The sequence below is a fragment of the Oncorhynchus mykiss genome, chromosome 6, assembly GCF_013265735.2.
Source record: "Oncorhynchus mykiss isolate Arlee chromosome 6, USDA_OmykA_1.1, whole genome shotgun sequence".
In the NCBI taxonomy this organism is placed as follows: Eukaryota; Metazoa; Chordata; class Actinopteri; order Salmoniformes; family Salmonidae; genus Oncorhynchus; species Oncorhynchus mykiss.
In genome coordinates, this window is record NC_048570.1 from 69,464,153 (window position 1) to 69,476,511 (window position 12,359).

The following is a 12,359-nucleotide window of genomic DNA, read 5'->3' on the forward strand; positions in this document are numbered from 1 at the left end:
GACATAGCTAATTTTAGCTAGCATAACCTATGCCTTATAAAGCAGATAATCTATCTATATAATAAATTGTGACATTATAACTAGTATTAGCTAGTATCTCAAACAATTGTAACTTACCTGGCTTGAAAAGAGGTTTGTGGTGATGTTATAGATTCACTTGACACTTGCTAGCTTCTGGCAAAGTTTTCCACAGCAGTTTTCTCTAAAACTAGCGTGAGCAAGTAGTTAGTAGAAGAAGAGTGAATGAAGCTGCTATAGGGAGCAGCCCCCTCTGCTGGACAAAACAAGCACAACGCGATTGAGATGTCAACCGCTAGGCTCTGCTGCCCGGTCTTTCTTGCCATGTAAAATATTATTTCACTTTACAGTCTGTTTTTAACGCACAGTTAAAAACGGGGACATTTCCGGGGACAGCTCCAGCCGGGGACAGGCCACCAATAATGGGGACTCTCCCCGGAAAACGGGGACGTCTGGTCATCCTACTCTATGCGTTCTCTGGAAAATAATGCAACTCTGTGGAAGGTCAGTTCCACTCCGCTAACACATTGTGGAGCACACCTTCCACGTCATTCATTATTTTCCATAGAACGCATAGCCCCTCATTGATTATCCCTTACATACTGTATGTTCTATCTGGGCTGTCTTAGTCAATGTTTTAATCAATCTCTTGATAAAGTGCATGCATGTGATGTGATTGGATCTGATTATTGTTAACTGTTAGCCATTGGATAGGCAGCCCTGCAGCTACACCAGAGTTATGGTAACTGTGCTGAGATAGCTGGAGGAATATATGTCATATCAGGACAGCAACACTATACATTCATGGTCAAATATATTTCCACGCTTTACAATGGAGTGAAATGGAGCAGAATGTTCTGTTTTCTCTTTTTAAAACTGTGTGGTATGTGATTCTAGAGGTTACTATGGTGATGCCAGTATTCCCTGTCCATCCCGGGGAGCTCCAGGGATCACCCCAAGGACGGGAATCACCCTGGTGTATCGTATGTGGTTATAGCAGGAATGTTCCGCCCACACCCTGCCCTTCAGGTGCATTTAATCTGCATCACACCTCCCTCTTTCTGCTCTCTACCACACCCTCTCTGTCTGACCAGATTCAAGTCCATATCTCAGGTCAACCCTAGCCTCAACCACCACTCTAAACATAACCCTAGCTTCATGTCCACATCCTGGTACAACCCTAACCCTCAACCCGCTGTTCCCTCATACCAATGGAACCCCTTTTCTTTCCACGCCCACCCCCTCCCACACTACCCCAGTCCCCTCCCCCTGCACCTGTCACCCTCACCTCTCTCCAACAGAGTGGTCTCCACTGATGTAGGACATGTAACACACACCTGAGATAACAGACATAGACATGGCTTTGAACACAGCAAAGGCACACTTCAGTGATGGAATGTAGAAGAGAGTAAGATAACAGAGAGACACCTGACATTCAAGCAGGCGGCATTCCCACCATGACACAGCTCATACATGTAGTCCAGTGTGACACTTCAAATAGACATCAAACACCTAGCAGAAATAGACACACCTGGCAGTTCAGATAAGTAGCAATGGACTTCAAACACCTAGCAACACACCTGACCACACACATCACGTCATATTATAGCTTCTCTCTTCTCTCTCTGTCTCTCTCTCTCTCTCTCTCTCTCTCTTTCTTCTCTCTCCGGCTCTCTCTGGCTCTCTCTCTCCTCTCTCTGGCTCTCGCTCTCGTCTCTCTCTTCTCTCTCTGGCGCGCTCTCTCTCTCTCTCTCTCTTCTCTCTCTGTCTTCTCTCTCTGGCTCTCTCTGGCTCTCTCTCACTGAAGATGGTGCTCTTGGATGACCCTGACAGTGGATGGGTTTTGTCATCATTTGTTTCCTCCAGGGCTGCAGGCGGTGACAGGGGCTGTGTGGCTCTGCGTGGCCCAGCTGTGGGATGAGGAATGGGGGCACAGTTTCACACTGTTTGGGGCAGAGATACAGCTGCCATTGCACGTTCGCTCCAGTGCACCGCTACAAAAGCTCACGTTACTGTTTGTCCTGTACACAGAGACTCAGGTGCTATGAAAAGCCAACCGTCTCTCTCACGCTCTACACACATACGCTTGTACACACACACACACACACACACACACACACACACACACACACACACACACGTCACACATGCACACACATTCCCATGGCACACAAAGCTGGAAGTTTGAGGCAGCGCAGGGAGCATGTAAGCAGTAAATTATTGTATGAGCAAACAGCTCTTCTCTCTAATTGTGCTTTTATGGAACAGCAGATGATTTAGTTAGTGAGTTTATAAAGGCTGAGGAATGTGGGGAGTATAATAAGACATCTCTGTAGTTCAGAGCCCTGAATCACTAGGATGAAACAACTGCCCAGGGGAGTGAAGACTAACTACACTCCTTCCGTTTTGCATAAAGCCACAAATGTTGCTTATTACCTCTCTCTACTGGAAATTCACAAAATGAGCACATTGCATTTGCCATTCTAACATGTTCCATGGCATGTAAAATTACTAATTTGTTTCCAATACATTTGTAACATATTTAGGAAACAAAAATGATCCAAACTATAGCTTTTCATGTGTTTGGGAAAGCAAAGAAGAGTGGAATCAGTTTGTATTACAATCACATTTGTTATTGTGTAATTATTGTATATGCTATACGTTTTAACATGGACATTTACAGTAATAATTCCCTGCCTTTTCATCTGAGGGAGTCACTGCAACTCTAAACCCTCAGCACTCATCAGCACTGTTCTGTGGCCATGTAAACATTCACTTGTAAATATGAAGGTCCAGCTTGGACCCTGGAATTACACCGGCCATTACTGTCTGCTCCATTTTCCCTCAGTGGTGAGAATGAGATGAGGCATGAGAGGAGGGTCTGACTGAACACAGGGCAGTGTGTGCTAGGCATCTGGTCTTGTGTATTTTCACTCTGCTCTCCCTCCATGCACTCCATTCCTCTAATGTGGCATCATCTGTTTTCATTACTGGGGGGGGCTGGCGATTGGATGGGGAGTAATAATAGATCAGATCCATCTGTCACAGGATCAGAAATGGAAAGGGGGTCAGGGGGGTGGGCGCAAGGGTGGATTAGGGGCATGAACTATCTGCAGCTGCTGGGGCCGATGGCACGCACCACACTTCACTTCCCTATTAGACTGGCTGGTTAGGGCCAGAGCCAGAGCCCTAACCAGCCACCGGGGCACGGGGTTGGAGGATACCATGGACGATTAGCGAGTGTGTTATTTGGGGATGAGGGTGGTCACTCTTGGCAAAAAAAAGTGCTGTAGAGGAGGCAGAGGAGGGTAGGGGTGTGGTGGGTATAATATAATATCTAGTGTGGTATTTGGGAGGTGAGGGTGGTCACTCCCGGGATGAGAGAGAATAAAACCTTTAGTGTCATGAGGTGTCACATAGCGCTGGGTCCTGTTACTGTTCAGCCCAGGCCGGGTGTCCAGGTTACAGTCTGATTAATAAAGTGGTGACAGGCTCTTATAGAGGCACCCAGGTGTGGAGGCTCCATCTCCCTGCAGGGACTCTGGCTGCATGGGCAACCCAGCCAAGGGCACACGCACTGGGCTACGGCTCATGACCTCAGCCCCCTTCCCTGGTGGTCCACAAGCCAGGGGTATAAGGTTAGTCTCTGGGATTTGTTGGCTCACTTCTTCTCTCCCTGTGCTTGTCTAGATAAAGTATGGTCCTGACTGCTAACAGGGCCAGGTCAATAGGTAAATGAGGCCTCTGTGAGGTCAGACAAGTAAAACATAAAAGGTGACCCAAACATTATACACTCCTCTTCTCAAACACTCGTCTTCCTCCTCCTCTGTTCCATAAATGCAGCCTTCCTGCTGTACAGTGTTCCACATCCTTAGGCTGAGTGTAAAGGTCAGTGCTATCTACAGTAACAGTCCCAGTCAGTGTTGTGGGCTCCAGAGCTGGTGTGGAGATAAGGTCAGGGTCCAGATACAGATAAGGTCAGGGTCTAGTTAGAGATAAGGTCAGGGTCTAGTTGGAGATAAGGTCAAGGTCTAGTTAGAGATAAGGTCAGGGTCTAGATAGAGATAAGGTCAGTGTCTAGATAGAGATAAGGTCAAGGTCTAAATAGTGATAAGGTCAGGGTCTAGTTGGAGATAAGGTCAGGGTCTAGTTGGAGATAAGGTCAGGGTCTAGTTGGAGATAAGGTCAGGGTCTAGATAGAGATAAGGTCAGGGTCTAGTTAGAAATAAGGTCAGGGTCTAGATAGAGATAAGGTCTAGTTATAGACAATGTCGGGGTCTAGTTGGAGATAAGGTCAGGGTCTAGTTGGATATAAAATCAGGGTCTAGATGGAGATACGGTCAGGGTCTAGATGGAGATAAGGTCAGGGTCTAGATAGAGATAAGGTCAGGGTCTAGATAGAGATACGGTCAGGGTCTAGTTGGAGATAAGGTCAGGGTCCAAATATAGATATGGTCAGGGTCTAGTTAGAGATAAGGTCTAGTTAGAGACAATGTCAGGGTCTAGTTGGAGATAAGGTCAGGGTCTAGATAGAGATAAGGTCAGGGTCTAGATAGAGATAAGGTCAGGGTCTAGTTAGAGATAAGGTCAGGGTCTAGTTAGAGATAAGGTCTAGTTAGAGACAATTTCAGGGTTAAGTTGGAGATAAGGTCAGGGTCTAAATGGAGATAAGGTCAGGGTCCAAATAGAGATACGGTCAGGGTCTAGATAGAGATAAGGTCAGGGTCTAGATAGAGATAAGGTCAGGGTCTAGATATAGATACGGTCAGGGTCTAGTTGGAGTTAAGGTCAGGGTCTAGTTGGAGATAAGGTCAGGGTCTAGTTAGAGATAAGGTCAGGGTCTAGTTAGAGATAAGGTCTAGTTAGAGATAAGGTCTAGTTAGAGATAAGGTCAGGGTCAAGTTAGAGATAAGGTCTAGTTAGAGATAAGGTCAGGGTCAAGTTAGAGATAAGGTCAGCGTCTAGTTAGAGATAAGGTCAGGGTCTAGTTGGAGATAAGGTCAGGGTCTAGTTGGAGATAAGGTCAGGATCTAGTTGGAGATAAGGTCAGGGTCTAGTTGGAGATAAGGTCAGGGTCTAGTTGGAGATAAGGTCAGGGTCTAAATAGAGATAAGGTCTAGTTAGAGACAATGTCAGGGTCTAGTTGGAGATAAGGTCAGGGTCTAGATAGAGATAAGGTCAGGGTCTAGATAGAGATAAGGTCAGCGTCTAGATAGAGATACGGTCAGGGTCTAGTTGGAGAAAAGGTCAGGGTCTAAATAAAGATAAGGTCAGGGTCTAGTTAGAGATAAGGTCAGGGTCTAGTTAGAGATAAGGTCTAGTTAGAGACAATTTCAGGGTTAAGTTGGAGATAAGGTCAGGGTCTAGTTGGAGATAAGGTCAGGGTCCAAATAGAGATACGGTCAGGGTCTAGATAGAGATAAGGTCAGGGTCTAGATAGAGATAAGGTCAGGGTCTAGTTAGAGATAAGGTCAGGGTCTAGTTAGAGATTAGGTCTAGTTAGAGATAAGGTCTAGTTAGAGATAAGGTCAGGGTCAAGTTAGAGATAAGGTCTAGTTAGAGATAAGGTCTAGTTAGAGATAAGGTAAGGGTCAAGTTAGAGATAAGATCTAGTTAGAGATAAGGTCAGGGTCAAGTTAGAGGTAAGGTCAGGGTCTAGTTAGAGATAAGGTCAGGGTCTAGTTGGAGATAAGGTCAGGGTCTAGTTGGAGATAAGGTCAGGATCTAGTTGGAGATAAGGGCAGGGTCTAGTTGGAGATAAGGTCAGGGTCTAGTTGGAGATAAGGTCAGGGTCTAGATAGAGATACGGTCAGGGTCAAGTTGGAGATAAGGTGAGGGTCTAAATAGAGATACGGTCAGGGTCTAGTTAGAGATAAGGTCAGGGTCTAGTTAGAGATAAGGTCTAGTTAGAGACAATGTCAGGGTCTAGTTGGAGATAAGGTCAGGGTCTAGTTGGAGATAAGGTCAGGGTCTAGTTGGAGATAAGGTCAGTGTCTAGTTGGAGATAAGGTCATGGTTTATTTAGAGATAAGGTCAGGGTCTAGTTAGAGATAAGGTCTAGTTAGAGACAATGTCAGGGTCTAGTTGGAGATAAGGTCAGGGTCTAGTTAGAGATAAGGTCAGGGTCTAGTTAGAGATAAGGTCTAGTAGGAGACAATGTCAGGGTCTAGTTGGAGATAAGGTCCGTGTCTAGTTAGAGATAAGGTCAGGGTCTAGTTGGAGATAAGGTCTAGTTAGAGACAATGTCAGGGTCTAGTTGGAGATAAGGTCAGTGTCTAGTTGGAGATAAGGTCATGGTTTATTTAGAGATAAGGTCGGGGTCTAGTTAGAGATAAGGTCTAGTTAGAGACAATGTCAGGGTCTAGTTGGAGATAAGGTCAGGGTCTAGTTGGAGATAAGGTCAGGGTCCAAATAGAGATACGGTCAGGGTCTAGATAGAGATAAGGTCGGGGGCTAGATAGAGATAAGGTCAGGGTCTAGATATAGATACGGTCAGGGTCTAGTTGGAGTTAAGGTCAGGGTCTAGTTAGAGATTAGGTCTAGTTAGAGATAAGGTCTAGTTAGAGATAAGGTCAGGGTCAAGTTAGAGATAAGGTCTAGTTAGAGATAAGGTCTAGTTAGAGATAAGGTCAGGGTCAAGTTAGAGATACGGTCAGGGTCTAGTTAGAGATAAAGTCAGGGTCTAGTTGGAGATAAGGTCAGGGTCTAGTTGGAGATAAGGTCAGGATCTAGTTGGAGATAAGGTCAGGGTCTAGTTGGAGATAAGGTCAGGGTCTAGTTGGAGATAAGGTCAGGGTCTAGATAGAGATACGGTCAGGGTCTAGTTGGAGATAAGGTGAGGGTCTAAATAGAGATACGGTCAGGGTCTAGTTAGAGATAAGGTCTAGTTAGAGACAATGTCAGGGTCTAGTTGGAGATAAGGTCAGGGTCTAGTTAGAGATAAGGTCAGGGTCTAGTTAGAGATAAGGTCTAGTAGGATACAATGTCAGGGTCTAGTTGGAGATAAGGTCAGGGTCTAGTTGGAGATAAGGTCATGGTTTATTTAGAGATAAGGTCAGGATCTAGTTGGAGATAAGGGCAGGGTCTAGTTGGAGATAAGGTCAGGGTCTAGTTGGAGATAAGGTCAGGGTCTAGATAGAGATACGGTCAGGGTCTAGTTGGAGATAAGGTGAGGGTCTAAATAGAGATACGGTCAGGGTCTAGTTAGAGATAAGGTCAGGGTCTAGTTAGAGATAAGGTCTAGTTAGAGACAATGTCAGGGTCTAGTTGGAGATAAGGTCAGGGTCTAGTTGGAGATAAGGTCAGGGTCTAGTTGGAGATAAGGTCAGTGTCTAGTTGGAGATAAGGTCATGGTTTATTTAGAGATAAGGTCAGGGTCTAGTTAGAGATAAGGTCTAGTTAGAGACAATGTCAGGGTCTAGTTGGAGATAAGGTCAGGGTCTAGTTAGAGATAAGGTCAGGGTCTAGTTAGAGATAAGGTCTAGTAGGAGACAATGTCAGGGTCTAGTTGGAGATAAGGTCCGTGTCTAGTTAGAGATAAGGTCAGGGTCTAGTTGGAGATAAGGTCTAGTTAGAGACAATGTCAGGGTCTAGTTGGAGATAAGGTCAGTGTCTAGTTGGAGATAAGGTCATGGTTTATTTAGAGATAAGGTCGGGGTCTAGTTAGAGATAAGGTCTAGTTAGAGACAATGTCAGGGTCTAGTTGGAGATAAGGTCAGGGTCTAGTTGGAGATAAGGTCAGGGTCCAAATAGAGATACGGTCAGGGTCTAGATAGAGATAAGGTCGGGGGCTAGATAGAGATAAGGTCAGGGTCTAGATATAGATACGGTCAGGGTCTAGTTGGAGTTAAGGTCAGGGTCTAGTTAGAGATAAGGTCAGGGTCTAGTTAGAGATTAGGTCTAGTTAGAGATAAGGTCTAGTTAGAGATAAGGTCAGGGTCAAGTTAGAGATACGGTCAGGGTCTAGTTAGAGATAAAGTCAGGGTCTAGTTGGAGATAAGGTCAGGGTCTAGTTGGAGATAAGGTCAGGATCTAGTTGGAGATAAGGTCAGGGTCTAGTTGGAGATAAGGTCAGGGTCTAGTTGGAGATAAGGTCAGGGTCTAGATAGAGATACGGTCAGGGTCTAGTTGGAGATAAGGTGAGGGTCTAAATAGAGATACGGTCAGGGTCTAGTTAGAGATAAGGTCTAGTTAGAGACAATGTCAGGGTCTAGTTGGAGATAAGGTCAGGGTCTAGTTAGAGATAAGGTCAGGGTCTAGTTAGAGATAAGGTCTAGTAGGATACAATGTCAGGGTCTAGTTGGAGATAAGGTCAGGGTCTAGTTGGAGATAAGGTCTAGTTAGAGACAATGTCAGGGTCTAGTTGGAGATAAGGTCAGTGTCTAGTTGGAGATAAGGTCATGGTTTATTTAGAGATAAGGTCGGGGTCTAGTTAGAGATAAGGTCTAGTTAGAGACAATGTCAGGGTCTAGTTGGAGATAAGGTCAGGGTCTAGATGGAGATAAGGTCAGGGTCTAGTTGGAGATAAGGTCAGGGTCTAGATAGAGATACGGGCAGGATCTAGATAGAGATACGGTCAGGGTCTAGTTGGAGATAAGGTCAGGGTCTAAATAGAAATACGGTCAGGGTCTAGTTAGAGATAAGGTCAGGGTCTAGTTAGAGATAAGGTCTAGTTAGAGAAAATGTCATGGTCTAGTTGGAGATAAGGCCAGGGTCCAAATAGAGATAAGGTCTAATAGGAGACAATGTCAGGGTCTAGTTGGAGATAAGGTCAGGGTCTATTTAGAGATAAGGTCTAGTTAGAGACAATGTCAGGGTCTAGTTGGAGATAAGGTCAGGGTCGAGTTGGAGATAAGGTCAGGGTCTAGTTAGAGATAAGGTCAGGGTCTAGATAGAGATAAGGTCAGGGTCTAGATAGAGATACGGTCAGGGTCTAGTTGGAGTTAAGGTCAGGGTCTAGTTGGCGATAAGGTCAGGGTCTAGTTAGAGATAAGGTCTAGTTAGAGACAATGTCAGGGTCTAGTTGGAGATAAGGTCAGGGTCTAGTTGGAGATAAGGTCAGGGTCTAGTTAGAGATAAGGTCAGGGTCTAGTTAGAGATAAGGTCTAGTTAGAGATAAGGTCTAGTTAGAGATAAGGTCAGGGTCAAGTTAGAGATAAGATCTAGTTAGAGATAAGGTCAGGGTCAAGTTAGAGGTAAGGTCAGGGTCTAGTTAGAGATAAGGTCAGGGTCTAGTTGGAGATAAGGTCAGGGTCTAGTTGGAGATAAGGTCAGGATCTAGTTGGAGATAAGGGCAGGGTCTAGTTGGAGATAAGGTCAGGGTCTAGTTGGAGATACGGTCAGGGTCTAGTTGGAGATAAGGTGAGGGTCTAAATAGAGATATAGTCAGGGTCTAGTTAGAGATAAGGTCAGGGTCTAGTTAGAGATAAGGTCTAGTTAGAGACAATGTCAGGGTCTAGTTGGAGATAAGGTCAGGGTCTAGTTGGCGATAAGGTCAGGGTCTAGTTAGAGATAAGGTCTAGTAGGAGACAATGTAAGGGTCTAGTTGGAGATAAGGTCAGTGTCTAGTTGGAGATAAGGTCATGGTTTATTTAGAGATAAGGTCAGGGTCTAGTTAGAGATAAGGTCTAGTTAGAGACAATGTCAGGGTCTAGTTGGAGATAAGGTCAGGGTCTAGTTAGAGATAAGGTCAGGGTCTAGTTAGAGATAAGGTCTAGTAGGAGACAATGTAAGGGTCTAGTTGGAGATAAGGTCAGTGTCTAGTTGGAGATAAGGTCATGGTTTATTTAGAGATAAGGTCAGGGTCTAGTTAGAGATAAGGTCTAGTTAGAGACAATGTCAGGGTCTAGTTGGAGATAAGGTCAGGGTCTAGTTGGAGATAAGGTCAGGGTCTAGTTAGAGATAAGGTCTAGTAGGAGACAATGTAAGGGTCTAGTTGGAGATAAGGTCAGTGTCTAGTTGGAGATAAGGTCATGGTTTATTTAGAGATAAGGTCAGGGTCTAGTTAGAGATAAGGTCTAGTTAGAGACAATGTCAGGGTCTAGTTGGAGATAAGGTCAGTGTCTAGTTAGAGATAAGGTCAGGGTCTAGTTGGAGATAAGGTCTAGTTAGAGACAATGTCAGGGTCTAGTTGGAGATAAGGTCAGGGTCTAGTTGGAGATAAGGTCAGGGTCTAGTTGGAGATAAGGTCAGGGTCTAGATAGAGATACGGGCAGGATCTAGATAGAGATACGGTCAGGGTCTAGTTGGAGATAAGGTCAGGGTCTAAATAGAAATACGGTCAGGGTCTAGTTAGAGATAAGGTCAGGGTCTAGTTAGAGATAAGGTCAGGGTCTAGTTAGAGATAAGGTCTAGTTAGAGACAATGTCATGGTCTAGTTGGAGATAAGGCCAGGGTCCAAATAGAGATAAGGTCTAATAGGAGACAATGTCAGGGTCTAGTTGGAGATAAGGTCAGGGTCTAGTTAGAGATAAGGTCTAGTTAGAGACAATGTCAGGGTCTAGTTGGAGATAAGGTCAGGGTCGAGTTGGAGATAAGCTCAGGGTCTAGTTAGAGATAAGGTCAGGGTCTAGATAGAGATAAGGTCAGGGTCTAGATAGAGATACGGTCAGGGTCTAGTTGGAGTTAAGGTCAGGGTCTAGTTGGAGATAAGGTCAGGGTCTAGTTAGACATAAGGTCTAGTTAGAGACAATGTCAGGGTCTAGTTGGAGATAAGGTCAGGGTCTAGTTGGAGATAAGGTCAGGGTCTAGTTAGAGATAAGGTCAGGGTCTAGTTGGAGATAAGGTCAGGGTCTAGTTGGAGATAAGGTCAGGATCTAGTTGGAGATAAGGGCAGGGTCTAGTTGGAGATAAGGTCAGGGTCTAGTTGGAGATAAGGTCAGGGTCTAGATAGAGATACGGTCAGGGTCTAGTTGGAGATAAGGTGAGGGTCTAAATAGAGATACGGTCAGGGTCTAGTTAGAGATAAGGTCAGGGTCTAGTTAGAGATAAGGTCTAGTTAGAGACAATGTCAGGGTCTAGTTGGAGATAAGGTCAGGGTCTAGTTGGAGATAAGGTCAGGGTCTAGTTAGAGATAAGGTCTAGTAGGAGACAATGTAAGGGTCTAGTTGGAGATAAGGTCAGTGTCTAGTTGGAGATAAGGTCATGGTCTAGATAGAGATACGGGCAGGATCTAGATAGAGATACGGGCAGGGTCTAGTTGGAGATAAGGTCAGGGTCTAGTTGGAGATAAGGTGAGGGTCTAAATAGAGATACGGTCAGGGTCTAGTTAGAGATAAGGTCAGGGTCTAGTTAGAGATAAGGTCTAGTTAGAGACAATGTCAGGGTCTAGTTGGAGATAAGGTCAGGGTCGAGTTGGAGATAAGGTCAGGGTCTAGTTGGAGATAAGGTCAGGGTCTAGTTGGAGATAAGGTCAGGGTCTAGATAGAGATACGGGCAGGATCTAGATAGAGATACGGTCAGGGTCTAGTTGGAGATAAGGTCAGGATATAGTTGGAGATAAGGTGAGGGTCTAAATAGAGATACGGTCAGGGTCTAGTTAGAGATAAGGTCAGGGTCTAGTTAGAGATAAGTTCTAGTTAGAGACAATGTCAGGGTCTAGTTGGAGATAAGGTCAGGGTCTAGTTGGAGATAAGGTCAGGGTCTAGTTAGAGATAAGGTCTAGTAGGAGACAATGTAAGGGTCTAGTTGGAGATAAGGTCAGTGTCTAGTTGGAGATAAGGTCATGGTTTATTTAGAGATAAGGTCAGGGTCTAGTTAGAGATAAGGTCTAGTTAGAGACAATGTCAGGGTCTAGTTGGAGATAAGGTCAGGGTCGAGTTGGAGATAAGGTCAGGATCTAGATAGAGATACGGTCAGGGTCTAGTTGGAGATAAGGTCAGGGTCTAAATAGAGATACGGTCAGGATCTAGTTAGAGATAAGGTCAGGGTCTAGTTAGAGATAAGGTCTAGTTAGAGACAATGTCAGGGTCTAGTTGGAGATAAGGTCAGTGTCAATTTGGAGATAAGGTCATGGTTTATTTAGAGATAAGGTCAGGGTCTAGTTAGAGATGAGGTCTAGTTAGAGACAATGTCAGGGTCTAGTTGGAGATAAGGTCAGGGTTGAGTTGGAGATAAGGTCAGGGTCGAGTTGGAGATAAGGTCAGGGTCTAGTTAGAGATAAGGTCAGGGTGTAGTTGGAGATAAGGTCAGGGTCTAGATAGAGATTAGGTCAGGGTCTAGTTGGAGATAAGGTCAGGATCTAGTTGGAGATAAGGTCAGGGTCTAGATAGAGATAAGGTCAGGGTCTAAATAGAGATAAGGTCAGGGTCTAGTTGGAGATAAGGTCAGGGTCTAGTTGGAGA

General features: G+C 44.9%; 2 protein-coding genes across 3 annotated transcripts in view; one reads left to right on the plus strand and one right to left on the minus strand.

Moving 5' to 3' along the window:
- The window catches only part of LOC110526465 (fibulin-7), a 97,425-nt gene extending 97,094 nt beyond the window's left edge, over positions 1–331 (minus strand). The window contains exon 1 of the mRNA XM_036980854.1: positions 118–331. The gene's annotated coding sequence lies outside the window, so the exon portion shown is untranslated. The remainder of the gene's footprint in view (positions 1–117) is intronic.
- LOC110526467 (RNA-binding Raly-like protein) overlaps positions 1–12,359 on the plus strand; it is an 85,281-nt gene that overhangs the window by 22,784 nt on the left and 50,138 nt on the right. The gene's annotated exons all lie outside the window — the stretch shown is intronic.